At 44.6% G+C, this 18,943-nt stretch overlaps 2 long non-coding RNA genes across 8 annotated transcripts in view; one reads left to right on the top strand and one right to left on the bottom strand.

The window, feature by feature from the left end:
* LOC127314817 (uncharacterized) overlaps positions 1–16,928 on the top strand; it is a 32,631-nt gene extending 15,703 nt beyond the window's left edge. For 6 of the 7 annotated variants that reach the window (XR_011749947.1, XR_011749946.1, XR_011749945.1 and 3 more), the window contains 2 exons: positions 15,335–15,508; positions 16,383–16,928. This is a non-coding gene — a long non-coding RNA (uncharacterized lncRNA). The remainder of the gene's footprint in view (positions 1–15,334; positions 15,509–16,382) is intronic. The other variant, XR_011749948.1, reaches the window with a different exon arrangement.
* On the bottom strand, positions 270–1,284 carry LOC139832988 (uncharacterized). The gene is made up of 2 exons (XR_011747923.1): positions 1,086–1,284; positions 270–592 (listed from the first exon to the last, which is right to left on the bottom strand). It is a non-coding gene; the product is annotated as an uncharacterized lncRNA (long non-coding RNA).
* Positions 16,929–18,943: the final 2,015 nt, after the last annotated feature.

The raw sequence follows: 18,943 nt of genomic DNA, 5'->3' as shown, positions 1-18,943 counted from the left end.
CTTGTAGTGCTACCGAAAAATAACCTGGTAGCACTAAATTCTGAGAAGATGTATCTGAAATTCTGAATTGGTTTCTAGTACACTATATATGTCTGATGAGTTGAGATGGAGTTGGCTATAATTGTATCTCGTTGCTTGTCTAGTTTGGTTTCCTAGTTTTCTGTAATGCATGCCGGGAAATGAAGACCAGCCATGCTCTCTCTTTCTCCCTCCCTCCCCTCCCGCTCTCTGGTTCATGTCTTATTTTTAAAGTCACACATGACGAGAAGTGAAGATCAACTTGTGTAATTTTTTTGGAAATGCCTAAATAGATTTGATGTGAATTACTCGGTCAAACAAAACCGTAGCATTTCCCAATAACAGAGAAAGGATAGCATGCTGGAGATCCCTGGATCATGCAAGCGTAGCCACTCGCAGAATGCATGCCATCAATCAAATCATTAATTAGGATGATTAGGCGGGCTGTTTTGTTTTGTTTGACGCCATATCACCAATCCGCGGCATCTCATCCGGGTCAAACAAATGCTTGATCACGGCCGCCCATCCTCTTCCAGATACTACTCATCTCCTTCGTCCCCTCCTCTCACTAAAACTGAAAAAAACATTTATTGTTTAATAGGGTAAAATCATATCTAACGCACATAGGGAAATAATACAAAAGAAAATTGATCAAGCATTTTGTTATTTGATAAATAAAGTATGAGATAAAGTGTTTTTGTCGGTTTAATAATATTTTCTCCATCTCATGAAACTTGTTTGAGATTTAATTAATTTTTTTTTGTATCTACATGCTAGATAGTCTAGATGCATCCAAATTTTGATAAATTTAAGACAAGGAGTTTAATTTGGTGCTTGTTTGCTTCCATCGGTTGAGCGCATATCCCGTAGAAAAGAAAAAGCCTACGTTTGAATATAAACTCCCTAACGCATTTTGGTTGAAAAGCACATGAGAGGTACTCTCCGTTTCATTTACCATGAATGGGATTGAAGAGGCCCTAATCACAGAAGAAAGGAAGTGTTTAATTTATCATGGAATGGGATTGAAGAGGCAGTAATCACAGGAATAAAGGAAGCATTTCTTTTACCATGGAATGAAATTGAAGAGACACTAATCACAGGAAGAAGGAAGAATATTTTATCAGCGTTGAAGAAAACAAACCCAGGCGTAGTAGTTGCTACCAACACAAGGATTTGATGGGCCAAATAAATTCCTAGCATGTCGCGGAGAGAAAGTTAATTGGTTTCCATGCATACAAACTGAGGGCCGCGTCCGTGGTTATAGGCGTGTACTAGTTATTTGCATTGACTACCATAGCTAGTCTCATGCATGAATCAACTCATTAACTAGGAAAATTACATGCCTTATTTGGCGGTCGTTTTGTTTGATGCCATGTCACCGATCCGTGACTCACGGCCGTCCATCTTTTTCGCAAATACGTGCCCCTCATCTCATGCGTCCCTCCTCTCATCAAAATTGAAACATAAGCAAAAGAAATTAGGAGCCAAGATTCGAAGGAAAGTATATTAATCACCTAAGTTTAAGTTTAGGAATCAGATTACCCTATTAATACGTGCCCCTCATCTCATGCGTGCAAATACGTGCCCCTCATCTCATGCGTCCCTCCTCGTCCCTCCTTTTTTGGAAAGGAAATTCTATGACCCCTCCTTTTTTAAAGGGTTATTACGGTGGAAAGGAAAGTCTATGACCTCTCCTTTTTTGGCATGCAGCACAGACGTAGTAATCGCTAGCAACACAAGGATTTGATGGGTCAAATAAATTCCTAGCATGTCGCCGAGAGAAAGTTAATTGGTTTCCATGCATGCAAACTGAGGGCCCTTTGTCGATGCATGGTTATAGGATTTTAATAATATGGATTGACTAGCAAATATAGGCACTCACGGCATGCAACCAAATCATTAACTAGGAGAATTACATGCCTCAGCAGGCCGTTTTGTCTTGTTTGACGCCGCACGCATGAACAATCCGTGTCAATCTGCTTCACGGCCGTCCATCCTCTTCCAAAATACTCCTCATCTTCTACATCCATTTTACCACCAAAATTGAAACCAGAAAATATTGGCGGCAAAAAGTGGCGCCCAGATTTGAACGAAAACTTTGTGGTGTCACCCCACTCTATAAATACAAGGTGGGATGCTGTCTTACGCGTGCGTCGTGTGTGACGACTTAGACTTAGACTCTTGCTCGGAGAGGAGAGGAGAGTGCCCACTCCGTCATTTTTCTTTGTCGATCTGGTCGCCGTCTGGTTAGCCGCAAAGAGGGATCCAAAAGGTAATCTCTTGGACACTCCTTTGATGGTTTTCTTCTAATGCTGCACATCTCAGTCTAATGCTGCATTATTTTTTGAAGAACAAGAATCGAGAGATGGAAAAGAAGGGGAGCCGTGGGCGTTGTTATGGATCTCGCGGGCGTACGTGGGCGGCGGCGTGGCATGGCGTGATGTTAGATGTTTCCGATGGATCGGCAAATTAAGTCGTCCAACAGGTGGTGGATCCCTTGTCTTGTACCGGCACGAGGTACGTCGTATTTTTTCTCTTGTTTGGATTTTTTGATGATTCCTACCGGCCTAATGAATGAGAACGCGATCGACGACCATGTGTGTACGCGGCCAGAGCAGCCCTCGAATCTAAGAAACATGGAACTGATTCTGTTCGGCTGACCGATCTGGCTAGCCATGGATTTCATTTCCACCAGATGTTCTTGATTTAATCCGTCTAAACTAGTTAGTTCTCTCGGTCTTGTTTCTTACTTTGCATAGTACATAATTATCCCGATCTCTTTAGTTTTCTTCACCAAGCGGGTAATCCAAACGAGGAGATCGCTCCGTTAAAACATTGTGCTTGAATGCAGCATGAAGTCACATGGGATTTACTTTTGTTTGCTTTGTGTTTTAGTCGTAAGAGATGAATGCTATAGTACAGAAGTAAAAATAGTTACAAGAAGTTTGCACTATCAGCCGTTGTGAACAACAGCGACAGAGGTTTAAACCCGTCTCCAAACAACCCACCCTCTATCCTACGCCTACTCTCAAATCAAAAACACTATTAACACCTCTCCTAGTGATAGTCCAAAGCTTGAACTCACTGCAAATTTGGCTTGAGAGCTGCTGAACACTCCTTGTTTGGCATATTCCCAAACACCCAGACATTTCTGTTTTTCCATAGACTCCAGCTTCCAAGAATGACTAGCGCGCCCAAGTTTCCTCGAGTCTTCTTGCTGAAACCCTGTCTAGCTCTTTGCCGCCAAGACTCAAGTCTGCACGTAGACCTGGGCGCTGCAATAGCAATGTTCAGATTGGACAAGGTTTGAACCAAAACCTGTCTCGCATGCACACATCGTCCTAAAAAAATGCGTCGTGCCGCTGGAGCCACCCCCGACGCAAACGGACGCGCGGTCGATTTCGACCAAAAGGGTCTACGCCAGTGGCGGAGCTTCGTGAGGGCAAAACTGGGCCACGGCCCGCCCTGCCCTGGAGCGGAAAAAAAATCTATACCTATGCCGCATGTGTAAAGCCCATATCCACACCACGTGAGAGGCCGAGTAGGCGAGTAGCACTTCGTTTCCAGAGACCAGACCAGTCCGTCGCTTGGTTTCGTGTTCCTCCACGACGCATCACATCCCCAATTCCCTATCGAGGGCGCTAGTTCCGGCGACGAAAATAGCAGCTGGACCAGCGACCGGCGACTATCCAATCCATCAGGCAGAAGCGAAGGAAAGGTAGCCAGGGCAGGGCGCCCAGGCTGCCAGGCCCCAAGCGGGCAGCGGCCAAGCCCCCAAGGCCCCAACCCCAAGCGGCCAGAGAGGAGAGAGCTAGCAGCGATCCGGCCATCCGGCACAACTGCACAAGGTCTCCTCAGTCCTCACAACTGCCACACTGATTCCTAGAAACAAATTTAGAGGGTTCAAAGCTAATGATATCTGTGAGATGGTGAAAAAGTACTACCCGTCAGATTTCCCCAACAAGATATTTATGGATTGCAACTTCAACTAAAACATTTTGTTTCGGATGCTTCCAAGGATGAGGAGTTGAAAAATATATCAACCTTAATTGGTCTTTGTCAATGCCTAGTGGAGACAGGAAGACATGCTATCTTTAATTTGCTTGAGAGGTTACTCCGCTTGCTAATTACGCTTCCAGTTTCAACGGCAAGTGCTGAACGTGCATTCTCTAGTATGAAGATCATTAAAACGCGGTTGCGAAATAAGATGGAAGATGACTATCTTGCAAATAGTCTATTAGTTAACATAGAGGGTGAAATTCTGGAAACTTATAGCTATGAAGATGTAATTGAAGATTTTAAAAGCGAAAAAGGTCGGAGAGCTGATCTTTAGTATGTAAATCATTGCCCTGCAGTCAAACTTATTCTTAGTAAGCTACTGTGATGTATTTTGTTTTGGAGCAGTTCATGTATTATGATCTGCTGGACTAATGTAGTACTTATGAAATCTGAACTAATGTATAGTTTTGAAGCAATTCTCTGTGTCTTCTCTGATTTCGCCCGCCCAAGTTTTTCTTTCAAGCTCCGCCACTGGTCTACGCAAACGGACGCGCTGGATGCTAAAATGCGTCGCGCCACTGGAGATGCCCTTAGAGATAAAAGATGAGTACAAAATAAAATGGTATTCTCCCCAAGAAAATGGAATAGTCCTAGAAAATGAAACAACTCAACCAGGGTGTGTGCCAAATCCTTTGGCGTTGATCTCTCCCTTCAAGCTTCAATAATAATGGCGTTGAGGCACACTCGTGGTGTTAAGAGCATCTTCATGGGCATGCCCCATAGTGCTCTAGTACTCTTATAGCCGTATTAGGGTTAGTGCTTTTTTTTTGCTAACAACAAAAATAGATGGTGGGTTTTCGAGCCCAATAAAATTACTGGCAATCTCTTGCTGGTCCCTACCGATTGGGTGTGAAACGGGTGCGCCGCTCCACTTCAGATTTTACGGACGGGGGCGGTATGGCAGTGACTCGACTAGCGGCTTGTTCTTTAATGGGGCGTCTCGGATGCTCAGAGCTGGGTCGTCATCTTTAATGAACATGTTGTTTCCCCACACGAACGTACCTTGGATACCGCCACTATAAATGCCCCATCGACCCTCTCCGCCTATTTAGCATCCTTTCTGCTCATCTTCGCCGTACTCGCCTCCACACCACTGATGAACTCCTTCCACACACTCAACAATGCAACGCTGGCTCGTCACCACCTACTTGATGCTAGGCTAGAACAACACCACACCAATGGGTCGTCGCTGCCACCACCGCAGCCCGAGCCCGTGGCCTCGCCGCAGCCCGATGACGAGAGTTCAAGCTGCCGGACTTCAACTTGGATGACTTCTCCAACGACTTTGAGTTCAACGAGTGGAACACGGCGTTCATAGCAGACGCGGATGCTGGGGTCACGGAGGAGCAGGCGGAGTGGGGTGCCAAGGAGCAATTTGAGGGTAACCCGGAGCAGGCGGCGATCATGGCGTCCTTGAACTCATAGTGTGACCGGCGGATCCGGGATCAAGTCTGCGAGGAGACCAACGCTGCCATCTATGAGCGTCCGTGTAGATCTCGCGCGAGTGGGCGCACGTGGAGGAGGTTGGTTGCCTCCTCGTGGCGGCCAAGGCAGTGGCTGATTGAGGTCAACTCTCAGCACCAGACCGAGGCGCCCGCGAGGAAGGGAGACTCGTAGGAATCCTGCTAGTGGCGCGAACCAAGGGTGGAGAAGCGAGCGCGGGAGCATGCGGTGGCAGAGGGGAAGAACGACAAGGAGGCAGGAGATTCACGCGCGACTGACGGCCAGGAAACTAGGGTTTAGTTTAGTTTAATTTAAATTTCATTCAAACTTTCTAAATAAACCTAAAATTGAATGAAATTTCTAAGTTTGTTTATATTTGTTTGTTCAAAATAATTTCGGGGGTTTCTTATGGGGGATCGCCGGTGTGGGCAGACCCCTCAAATAGAGGGAGCAGGTGTTGGCGCCCCAAATAGAACACTATCTAGACACTTGTCGACGCCTATTTGGAGGTCGCCGGTGGAGATGCTTTTTACTAGATGATATTATGGATATTTCTAAAGGGAATATAATCAAATACTATATAAGATTTGTCTAAAAATATACATTTTATATAAACTTTATAACACATTCATGGTGCACAAAGTAATTAGATACAACACCATGAATTTAAAATTGTCATATCAGCAACAAGCATGCGCACTTATAAAGATAATTTTCTGGACATGGGTACTTTCGAATTTAGGTATGAAAATGTACATATGTATAGGGGTGGGCATAAAAACCGAAAACAAACGCCGAACCCGAATTAACCAGAACCTAATGCACCGAAACTGAATTAACCAACACTAATTTTGGTGCGTAAATGTGATAAACCAAATTTATCAATTTAAATTCGATTTTTACCGCTAATTAACCGAAATAACAAAAAACCCGAGATACCAATGACACGGACAAAATGAGAGGCCCAATGATCGTTTATGCTAGCGCTCAACCTAACAGATTAAAGAAGAGACTTTTTACTCATGCAAAAAGATAAATTTTGATGCTCCAACATAAGTATTTAAGGGACATTTTTATATTTTTTCATAGCCCAAGTAAAATGTTTTTTTCTTGAAAACTTATATTCCAACATAGAATATCTAGATGTATGCAGATATCTTAAAATTTATTTTCTATGCATTTTTTACGATAGATTCATACCTGAAACCAAAACTTCACCTCAACTATTTTGCAAAAAAACAGTGCATAGTTAGTGCCAAAATCAGTAACATCTTGTTGGAAATCGTAGCTGCATATTAAACGCTCACGCATTTTCTAGCAAATTGATTATGGTCCAGTATCAGTTTAGTTCTTCAATGCTCAACTACATGATATTTTCTCCTAAGGATCTTCAGCGGCCTGACCTAAACGGATGCAAAGTGTCCACGCGGTCGAAAAATGAAAATGCACATATGTATGGGGGTGGGCATAAAAACCGAAAACAAACGCCGAACCCGAATTAACCAGAAACTAATGCACCGAAACTGAATTAACCAACACTAATTTTGGATCGTAAATGTGATAAACCAAATTTATCAATTTAAATTCGATTTTGACCCCTAACTAAACGAAATAACCAAAAACCCAAATACCAATGACACAGACAAAATGAGAGGCCCAATGATCGTTTATGCTAGCGCTCAACCCAAGAGATTAAAGAAGAGATTTTTACTCATGTAAAAAGATAAATTTTGATGCTCCAACATAAGTATTTAAGGGACATTCTATATATTTTTTTCATAGCCCAAGTAAAATGTTTTTCTTTTTCTTGAAAACTTATATTCCAACATAATATCTAGATGTATGCAGATATTTTTTGATATCTTAAAATTTATTTTCTATGCATTTTTTACGATAGATTCATACGCACCCTGGAACCGAAACTTCACCTCCAATATTTTGCCAAAAAAAATTGCACAGTTTGTGCCGTAATCAGTAACAACTTGTCGGAAATCCTAGCTGCATATTAAACCCTCACGTATTTTCTAGCAAATTGATTTTGGTCCATTATCAATTCTTCAATGCTCAACTACATGATATTTTCTCCTAAATGGATGCAAAGTGTCCACACGGTCGAAAAATGAGTCTGTACTCAGCGGCTCGACACAAAATATCTATCCTCTCCGCGGAAATGTAAACTCGGCCCAAATTTGCGCTGCGCAGACGCGTTTCGTGACCTTGTATTCCTAGCCAACCCCGTATGCCAGGGACATCGAAATAGAACAGCGTCCACTCGCGCCCCTGGCCCTTCTTTGGATCCCTATGGCGACGCCGCCACCCCACCGCCGTCGCGCCACACCACCGTAGTCGACCAGGTCTCTCTGTGCCATGCCTCCTCCTCAGTCTATGCTCGGATCTAGGGTAGTGGAGTGGTCCTGCCTGCGTCGCTCGCATCCTTGTAGGCCGCGCATCTGCAAGGAGAGCCTACCGGCCTCGACGCTCAGGACATGTTCGATAAATTGCCGGTATGAGCCGGTGCACTTTCAGATGTCATTTCCGGACATTCTGTGCTAACTTGACTCACTATTGATGCATTGTTGCCTGTTGGTGCCTCGTAGATGGACATCATGCAATCACTCGAGAGGCTACACAGGGAATGCATTTACAACTCTTCCGACGAAGAGTCCGACGAGATGTCGCAGTTCATGGTTGCTGCAGCCTTCATCCTCCACAAGGCCCATGAAAAATCACGACAAGCAACAGGAGCAAAAAATCAAGGAAAAACGGCAAGTATAAAAGTTGTTACCTTCGGCTCTGCTAGCATACTCACGGTACCCAATAAATTGGGATCCGATGCGGAGAAGCTCTTTGATCATGGGCTGTTAAAGAAGAATACAACAAGAGAAACATAGGCATGAAAAAGAGAGTGAAGGCGCGAAGAAACAAAATAGCGGAAATATAGATATCGACAAACTTACATCATCTAAGAGCAGAGTCGGCAGGCTGCCCAATTGAAGGGCAGGTTCAAGATTTGTTTCAATCCTTGTCCTTTTTGGTGAAGGAGCAAGGGGCTTGCTGGTGGAGTTGTGGTGACGACGTTTTGCTGAGGAGGCGAGGATTCTTCTCCTTCAACTAGCGTGTCCGAGGCAAGTACACTATATGACGTGCTTGTCCGAGGAGCTACGTCAACAGCTTGGTACTTCTTCCTCGTCATCACTGTTGATCAAAAAATCGGCAGCATAAAAAGCAAGACAAGATAAATATTTCGAGTACAAACATAGGAAGAAATAAAGACGACTTACGAGCTGACGAAGGATTCAATATAAGGATCATAAGCTGCCTTCGGATGAGAAGGAACAACTTTTTCAGCCTTAGAAGTGCCAGAATCCTCGGCATCATTCCTTTTCCTTTTGTTCCTTGGGGAAACAGCAGGAGGAAGGGATTGCGTCGACTCACTGGCTTCAGATTCAACTTCTTTTTCATGGGAAGCCGCAGATTTGTGAGAACCTGCGACTTCACTTTCAGGAATAGAAGAACCTTGGATGTCTTCGGCAACGATAGCCTGTTCTTCGACTTCTCCATCTTCAGGAAGAGGAGGAAGGGAAGTCATAGTAGGATGGTTCTGTAAGAAAATAGCGACAAATGAAAAATTAGAGCGATACCAATACAATGAGATGCAGGGAAAATTCGGAACAAGATAGAAACTCGAGAAGACAAAATACCTCGGGGAGAGGATTGGCGGAGCTGTATGGTTCCACGCGACAAGAGGAGGGAATAGGATCCTTCTTGGCCAGGCGGGAAACTCTTCGAATCAATTTCTCCAAGTCCTTTGCAGAAAGATCACTGGAGATTCTATTGGCGTCGTTTTCACCAGAATACGTCCAAAGGGGATTTTTGCGAGCCTGAAGAGGCTGCACTCTAATCCTAAGAAAGTAGGCAGTGATTTGAACACCAGACAGCTCTTTGCCTCGAGTGTTTTGAAGCTGATGAATACGAGACATGAGTGCCTCTATCGCCTTTTTCTCTTCATCGGAAGCTTCGGCATCTCAGGAGCGGCGGCGCTGAATTTTGGCACTTCCGTCGAAAGGATATATGTTGTGTTCAATAGAGTTGGCGCTTTCTTCGTGAATGTAGAGCCACCTTTTGCGCCATCCTTGGACAGAATCAGGAAATTTGACGTCGAAGTAATCGACATCAGTTCGGACACAGATAACAACGCCGCCTATGTTATAGGTGGCGTTGTGGGAGCCATTGCGGCGGAGGCAGAAAATGCGTTTCCACAGAGCCCAATTAGGAGGGATTCCGAGGAAGCATTCGCAAAGTGTGATAAAAATGGAAATGTGAAGGATGGAATTGGGGGTCAACTGGTGCAGTTGAATCCCGTAAACAAAAAGAAGCCCGCGGAGGAAATCGTGAATTGGGGCCCAAAGGCCGCGGATGAGGTGATCAACGAAACTAACCCGATACTCCATTGGAGGGTTGGGGTAGCTTTCTTCGCTGGGAAAGCGGATGGCGTCTTCCTTCTTCATGAGGCCAAGCCTCTTCAGAGTGTTGACGTCCTGGTTGGAGATTTTAGATCTCTCCCACTCAAGATCTTCGGCGGCCATCTTGGATTCTGGAGTGCTGTGGCGAGTGAGTCGCGTACGCGGTGGCATCAACGGCAATGGGCAAAGCAATGTTCGTGAGTGCGGAAGATCGTAGAGAGTTGGGCTAGGGGAAGCTTTTGCGAAGAGGAACAGATGTGCGGCGCAAGCGAGGGAGTGAACGGAGGTTGAAGAAAGGTTTATATAAGAATCGGGTGAAGCAATGCACCGTTGGATGAAGAAATCGTGTGGTGACAACAAATCTTCTAGATAAAAGGGTAAAAAAGTATTTTTACTGAGATAAGCGTTACCGTACGTGCGCCAGGAAAAGCGGAGGACGTGTGTCCCCCACTTGCACGACGTGTCAACGTGGTAGAAGCAATGGACCCACAGGGCAGAAAAATCACGACTATTAAACAGAGATGAAGTAAATTTGATTAAGGGAAGCATGCCGACAAGAAAATAAAAGAAGATTGGCGACAGGAGGAGTTATTTGAATACTTCGGGAGCCTTTGATCAAATACAAGTTTTTGCCCAAATGCTCGGGGGCTACTTCGACAAAAAGTAAAATTTCGAGTATGGCAAGATAGAAATTATGGGAGCCTACAACCAAGCACAAGTCCTTGGCTGTAGCCTCGGGAGCTACTCCCATCGGGAGCGCTGTTCTCGCACCCGAGAGATAAAAAGCAGATCATAATGCAACATAATGCCAATATAGTGACAAGGTGGACTAAAATGTTGAGCCTACAACCAAGCACAAGTTCTTGGCTGTAGCCTGGGAGCTACTCCCATCGGGAACGCTGTTCGCGTACCCGATGAAGTTCAAAAATAAAAGATAGAAAAGCAAGAGAGTATATTTCGAGTTATAATTAACTCTACATATACTCCCATCGGGAAAGCAATATAAGTCATATTTGACTCGATAAAATGTGCCATTCCAACAGCCGGAAAAGCACTCGACAATATATTCTCGTAACGCCAAAGTTGCGATCAATTTCTGAATGCCGCAAATTTGCGAAGGTAAGACCCCAGATCCGTTTCGCTGGGCGTGGCATCGCCAAAGACTGCGCTCGTTACTTTTATCCGTATCAATGAGATACGAAGAAAAATCCTAACGGACGCGTTAGGTACCCGATAAATTTGACTGGGACTCGATAGAATGGTAAGACCTTAAGCGGCACCTGTCGAAGTTTACACCAGTATCCCGAGATCATGTCCAGGGACGTGATCTTGAAGTTGGTTTTTGCGGATTGCCACTAGAGCAGTTAACTAGTACCTGATCCGTCAGATGAACTAGCCCCAACTACCATTATCCCTGTACAATATAGAATTTTATGTGAAGAAGTATAAAAAGGTTAAAGCTTTCGAATAAAAATAAACAGTGGAGATTTTCCCTGACTCTACGATTCAAGCAAAATCTCGGGGGCTACTGACATAGGCATCCCAAATGGGCCTGCCGAAGATAGTACCCGGGGTTTACTGAAGGCCCACTACCCGAAGAATAAGAAGATTCGGGAGCCCAAGATATATTAAGGAAAGTTAAGAGTTGTAGTAGGAAGTGTTATTTGTAATCTGGCGGGATGAGTTAGAAACCGTCCCGAACTCTGTAACTTGTATAGCACGAATCCCTCGGCTCCACCTCCTATATAAAGGGGGAGTCGAGGGACGAAGAGATAATCGAATCATTGTCTACAAACCCTAGTCTTCACAATCGTCGAGTACTTTTCGGCTGAAACCTTCGAGATCTACTTACCCTCTACTTCCAACTAAACCCTAGCCTACAATCCATAGGCATTGACAAGTTGATACCTTGTCAATATCTTCCCACAACATCAGTGTGCCATCCCTTCACCGTCGCAACCATCAGCATCGATGGTATGCCCCAACCATCCATCTAGACCAGGAAATAGGTCATATCTCGGCTTGGTGTGCTTCCACCCCTAAGTTTCTACCTTTGCTCTATATATCACCAATCCAATGTGTGGCTCTTGACACATTGGCCTGGCGAGATGGCGATGCTGGGCATCGGCACAATGTCGTCGTGGCTCACTGATACGTCTCCGACGTATCGATAATTTCTTATGTTCCATGCCACATTATTGATGTTATCTACATGTTTTATGTACACTTTATGTCATATTCGTGCATTTTCTGGAACTAACCTATTAACAAGATGCCGAAGTGCCAGTTGCTGTTTTCTGCTGTTTTTGGTTTCAGAAATCCTAGTAAGGAAATATTCTCGGAATTGGACGAAATCAAAGCCTAGGGGCCTATTTTCTCACGAAGCTTCCAGAAGTCCGAAGGAGAGACGAAGAGGGGCCACGGAGGGGCCACACTATAGGGCGGCGCGGCCCCCCCCTTGGCCGCGCCGGCCTGTAGTGTGGGGCCCCCGTGCCGCCTCTTGACCTGCCCTTCCGCCTATAAAAAGTCTCCGTGACGAAAACCCCAGTACCGAGAACCACGATACGGAAAACCTTCCAGAGACGCCGCCGCCGCCGATCCCATCTCGGGGGATCCAGGAGATCGCCTCCGGCACCCTGCCGGAGAGGGGAATCATCTCCCGGAGGACTCTACGCCGCCATGGTCGCCTCCGGTGTGATGTGTGAGTAGTCTACCCCTGGACTATGGGTCCATAGCAGTAGCTAGATGGTTGTCTTCTCCCCATTGTGCTACAAATTCAAACAAGTCGTCCCGCTACAAATTCGATCGGCAAAAGGATCAGCCACAGATTGGCGATCGGAGGGAAATTACACTGAAACAGGGGCGTCGGCAGTCCCGTCTGGCACGGCGGTGTCAGACGCCGTGGTCGAAGCGGCGGCCGACGGCGCGTCCTTCTTCCTCTTCTTCTTTCCCTTCGGCGGGTTGCCGTCGGCGACCTCGACTTGGGTTGGTTCTTCCTCTTCTTCTTCTTCGACGGCTTGGCTTCCGTCGGCCACATCCTCCACCCACCGGTTGCGCTCCGCGACAGTTGCCGTCGCTCTCGCCTCCTCTTGCGTGAAGAACCCCGGGCTCGCAGCGGCGGCCGCGGAGCCGGAGTCGATCATCTCGTTCATCACCTCGTCGTTCGGCGCCGCCATCGCACTGAACGGGAGTGACCCTCGTCGCAGGGCCGGCAAGGAGCCCTCGTTCAGGTTGCCGCCGGCGAGATCGGGCGGCGACGGCGTGAACCTGGACGGTTGGCCGTAGGTCTCCTCTTGGAACATGGCAGGCGACGACGGGGAGAAGCTCGAAGGGGAGAAAGCCGACGGGGAGAAAGCCGACGGGGAACTGCTCGTACCTTGGTTGGGCCACTGGCCGGGGAACATGGCGCCGCCGCCGCCGCGAGCATGGCCCATGCTCATGGCCATGGAGACCTTCCTCGCTTGTTCGTCCTCCGCCGCCAAAGCCGCCCTCTTCGCGTTGAGTTTCTTCTCCCTCTCCGCCCTGCCGCTTGTTTCGACCTGTCGCCGGAGCTCGTCCGCCGCCCACTCTGCGTTGGACACACCCGGCGGCCGCTCCTTCTTCGCCCGCGACTTCCTCGGCTTCGGCGGCATGGTGGTGGACGAGAAAGAGGAGGAGGAGAATGGAGACGGCCACTCCGGCGGGAGAGAATGGGGATATGCAAGCAAATTGGAGGGAAATCGACAGGATTTGGCGGTCTAGTCGCCGACTACGAGGGTCCACACGACTCTTTCGCGCCAAATTCTTTCGTCCGGAGTCCCCGAGCGCGCCTCGGGGGACCGGGGATGGCGTGGGCTCGCCGGATGGATTAAGGCCCAAATCCGGACGAAATCGAGGAACCGGGGGCGCGACTGGGCCGAATTACGCCGTCCGGATGGGAAAATCATCGCTCGGGGGGCTCGTCGGGGAGACGAGTGGGGATGCTCTTATCGGTATTATGCTTCACATTTGAAACCTGACTATGGTTCTTTGGTGTGTATTGAGCACTTCAACCACATGTACAGCTCTCCATGGTGCGTGAAACAATTTAATTCGTTTTATTAGTTGCATACTTGCCTCCTTGCTTATGGTAAAACTAGTTTCTCTGAAGATCTGGTAAAGATATCGGCCTGAACGTGTTAAACTGTCACTACCATTGATGGTGTACCACACTTGCGTGCACATTCAAGCTTTAATCTAGTGCTAGGTATAAATTTTCTGGTGGGATCTTGCTTGAACTTTGAACAATTGAAGGCTTTGTGAGGAACATAAGTGTTCTTTTAGGTACTTGAAAAATATTGTGTCGATGAATCATTCAGTGATTATAAAGGAGCTTGACAGTTATCTCGCTGATACTTAAAAATAGACCATAATAACAATAGATAAAATATATTCTTTTGACATGAACAATAAATAAAATATTGGTTGTACTCCTGTAAGACATTTCACCTTATTGGTTTCTTCTTTTGTCTTTCCTGTACAACTTTTCATCCTTGTCTTGCTTGTACAATTTTCATCAGGTACTAGAACTTAAGAATCCTGGTACCAAGCTTTAAGTTTTTTATGGTGGTAATTAGGTGGATGCCACTTCATGAATGTATTGTAAAGATATAAAGAGAACCTGACATGTTGGTATTTTTGTTCTATCTTGTATAATGATCCGTTCGAAGGACGTATGCTTGACGTAACTATAGAATGTGTTAAAGTGTCGTTACAATCAGTAGTACCATTTTGTCTTCTTCTTTTGCTGGCGGGATCTTGCTTGCACTTTGAACAATTGAAGGCTTGGTGAGGAACATAGGTGTTCCTTTAGGTACTTGAAAAATATTGTGTCTGGGAATCATTCAGTGATTATAAAGGAGCTTTACAGTTATCTCGCTGATACTTATAAGCAGACCATAATAACAATAGATAAAATATCGGTTATAATATAAGATATTTCACCTTATCGGTTTCTTCTTCTGTTTCTCCTGTACAACTTTTTATCCTCGTCTTGCCTGTACAATTTTCATCAGGTACTATAACTTAAGAATCCTGGTACCAAGCTTTAATTTTGTTTGGTAGGAATTAGGTGGATGGCACTGCATGAATGTATTGTATAAAGATATAAAAAGTACCTGACATGGTGGTATTTTTGTTCTATCTTGTATAATGAGCCATTCGAAGGACGAATGATCGACGTAACTGTCGTTACAATCAGTGGAATTAGTTTAGGCCATTTGAAGTTGCATAAGCATCATAGCTTAGGTACTTTGAATATCTCCGCTTTCTACAATAATTATGATTTGACGCATGAAAATTTGAATAAGTTGTACCACTCTACCTTATCCCAGTGCACGATACGGCTGCCGGAGTTTGGTGCGACACAAAGTCAGTTGTCACATCTCCCACGGCAGGGAAGATATAGTGCGGATGCAGCCGAAGGTCGTGCTGGCCACCACTCCGTCCTGCTATTACCTCCCCAACCTGCTGCTGCCAGTGAGTTACCTCTCCTCCTGCTCCTCCAGGTATTCCTTCTAAGTTCTATTTCTTTTTGTCATGGCCTGGAGAATACTTGGATCAGGCGCAGGAAAAATCTAGACAGTTTGTTGTTTTACTCGCTCCTGAAAAGCTTTAATTGTTGCTTTAGTAGTACATAGCTACAGGTGTAGTTGTTTGATTCCCGATGTTGGTATAAAGATCGAAGTGTGTCTTGGTTTAGTTGGATTCTAACATGAAAAGTAAACCATGATTATTTGATTAAGTGTTTCCTTTTTGTAATCTGGAGTACATAGCTTCAGCTGTAGGTGTTTGATTCCCGAGGTTGGTATAAAGATCAAAGTGCGTCTTGGTTTAGTTCGATTCTAACATGAAAAGTAAACCATGATTATTTGATTAAGTGTTTCCTTTTTTAGCTTAGAGGGTTCAATGGTTGTTTACTTTTTGCTTGCTGGATTATGTCAGCTAAATATATTGCATCGATTAAGAGCTTATTTTGTGCATTTGTAGAGTTGTATTTTACATGCCTTCGTATTTTCAAGAAACCTTAAGTAATTGAGCTAATAAAATACTTATATATTTTGGTTGTTGCATTTGCACCATTATTTGGTTAGTTGATATTGTAAGAGGTTCTTCAATTTTGATGAGTTGTTCATCTAGTTGTCATTTCCCCCTTGACCTTTTTGTGTGCACCCCAATTGTCATTTTCCCCATTCTTGTTTGTGTGGACCCCATTTGCCATTTTTCCATAAGATGCATGTTTCCTTCTGGTCTTGCGTTTATTACTTATTTATCTGCCATTTGACAATGCAATAAACAACTTGTATGTTGGTATTTTCTTAGTTGTATGTCATGTTGTAGCAATTTGGCCCATATGCATTCATACGGTTTTCTGATGTGCAGACATCGATGAAGAGAAGGTTTCGCAGGGTCATGGACCTCGTCCAAAACGCCATGCGGCCTACAATTCCGTGATGACCCTCAGTATTCTTGGGACCACAAGCATGTTCAACTCGTACCATACATGACCCTTCTCCACTTGCAAGTTTTGGCCTTGTTCTGGCACGGTAACACTGCTTGAAGCCGTCAGCCAGGCTTTTATTTTGCCCCCCTCCTCCAGTTGGTTGTAACTACGCGGTGAAGTGCATGTGGAGGAGGAAAATGATTGAGGAACTTCATTTTATCATGTGTATAAATAATAGTGGTTAGGTATTAGATGGTGATACTGACATTTTGTATGTTACAACATGTACCCATGGATTGTAATTGTAAGAGAAGATGAAATTCAATCTAGTGAGGTGTACTAGGGCAGTAAACATAGACATATTCTTGTAGTGCTACCGAAAAATAACCTGGTAGCACTAAATTCTGAGAAGATGTATCTGAAATTCTGAATTGGTTTCTAGTACACTATATATGTCTGATGAGTTGAGATGGAGTTGGCTATAATTGTATCTCGTTGCTTGTCTAGTTTGGTTTCCTAGTTTTCTGTAATGCATGCCGGGAAATGAAGACCAGCCATGCTCTCTCTTTCTCCCTCCCTCCCCCTCCCGCTCTCTCGGTTCATGTCATATTTTTAAAGTCACACATGACGAGAAGTGAAGATCAACTTGTGTAATTTTTTTGGAAATGCCTAAATAGATTTGATGTGAATTACTCGGTCAAACAAAACCGTAGCATTTCCCAATAACAGAGAAAGGATAGCATGCTGGAGATCCCTGGATCATGCAAGCGTAGCCACTCGCAGAATGCATGCCATCAATCAAATCATTAATTAGGATGATTAGGCGGGCTGTTTTGTTTTGTTTGACGCCATATCACCAATCCGCGGCATCTCATCCGGGTCAAACAAATGCTTGATCACGGCCGCCCATCCTCTTCCGTATACTACTCATCTCCTTCGTCCCCTCCTCTCACTAAAACTGAAAAAAAACATTTATTGTTTAATAGGGTAAAATCATATCTAACGCACATAGGGAAATAATACAAAAGAAAATTGATCAAGCATTTTGTTATTTGATAAATAAAGTATGAGATAAAGTGTTTTTGTCGGTTTAATAATATTTTCTCCATCTCATGAAACTTGTTTGAGATTTAATTAATTTTTTTTTGTATCTACATGCTAGATAGTCTAGATGCATCCAAATTTTGATAAATTTAAGACAAGGAGTTTAATTTGGTGCTTGTTTGCTTCCATCGGTTGAGCGCATATCCCGTAGAAAAGAAAAGGCCTACGTTTGAATATAAACTCCCTAACGCATTTTGGTTGAAAAGCACATGAGAGGTACTCTCCGTTTCATTTACCATGAATGGGATTGAAGAGGCCCTAATCACAGAAGAAAGGAAGTGTTTAATTTATCATGGAATGGGATTGAAGAGGCAGTAATCACAGGAATAAAGGAAGCATTTCTTTTACCATGGAATGAAATTGAAGAGACACTAATCACAGGAAGAAGGAAGAATATTTTATCAGCGTTGAAGAAAACAAACCCAGGCGTAGTAGTTGCTACCAACACAAGGATTTGATGGGCCAAATAAATTCCTAGCATGTCGCGGAGAGAAAGTTAATTGGTTTCCATGCATACAAACTGAGGGCCGCGTCCGTGGTTATAGGCGTGTACTAGTTATTTGCATTGACTACCATAGCTAGTCTCATGCATGAATCAACTCATTAACTAGGAAAATTACATGCCTTATTTGGCGGTCGTTTTGTTTGATGCCATGTCACCGATCCGTGACTCACGGCCGTCCATCTTTTTCGCAAATACGTGCCCCTCATCTCATGCGTCCCTCCTCTCATCAAAATTGAAACATAAGCAAAAGAAATTAGAGCCAAGATTCGAAGGAAAGTATATTAATCACCTAAGTTTAAGTTTAGGAATCAGATTACCCTATTAATACGTGCCCCTCATCTCATGCGTGCAAATACGTGCCCCTCATCTCATGCGTCCCTCCTCGTCCCTCCTTTTTTTGGAAAGGAAATTCTATGACCCCTCCTTTTTTTAAAGGGTTATTACGGTGGAAAGGAAAGTCTATGACCTCTCCTTTTTTGGCATGCAGCACAGACGTAGTAATCGCTAGCAACACAAGGATTTGATGGGTCAAATAAATTCCTAGCATGTCGCCGAGAGAAAGTTAATTGGTTTCCATGCATGCAAACTGAGGGCCCTTTGTCGATGCATGGTTATAGGATTTTAATAATATGGATTGACTAGCAAATATAGGCACTCACGGCATGCAACCAAATCATTAACTAGGAGAATTACATGCCTCAGCAGGCCGTTTTGTCTTGTTTGACGCCGCACGCATGAACAATCCGTGTCAATCTGCTTCACGGCCGTCCATCCTCTTCCAAAATACTCCTCATCTTCTACATCCATTTTACCACCAAAATTGAAACCAGAAAATATTGGCGGCAAAAAGTGGCGCCCAGATTTGAACGAAAACTTTGTGGTGTCACCCCA

This window comes from Lolium perenne, chromosome 7 (genome assembly GCF_019359855.2).
Source record: "Lolium perenne isolate Kyuss_39 chromosome 7, Kyuss_2.0, whole genome shotgun sequence".
NCBI classification, from domain to species: Eukaryota; Viridiplantae; Streptophyta; class Magnoliopsida; order Poales; family Poaceae; genus Lolium; species Lolium perenne.
Note: the sequence above shows the minus strand (reverse complement) of the source record. Positions and strands in the feature narration are given on the sequence as shown.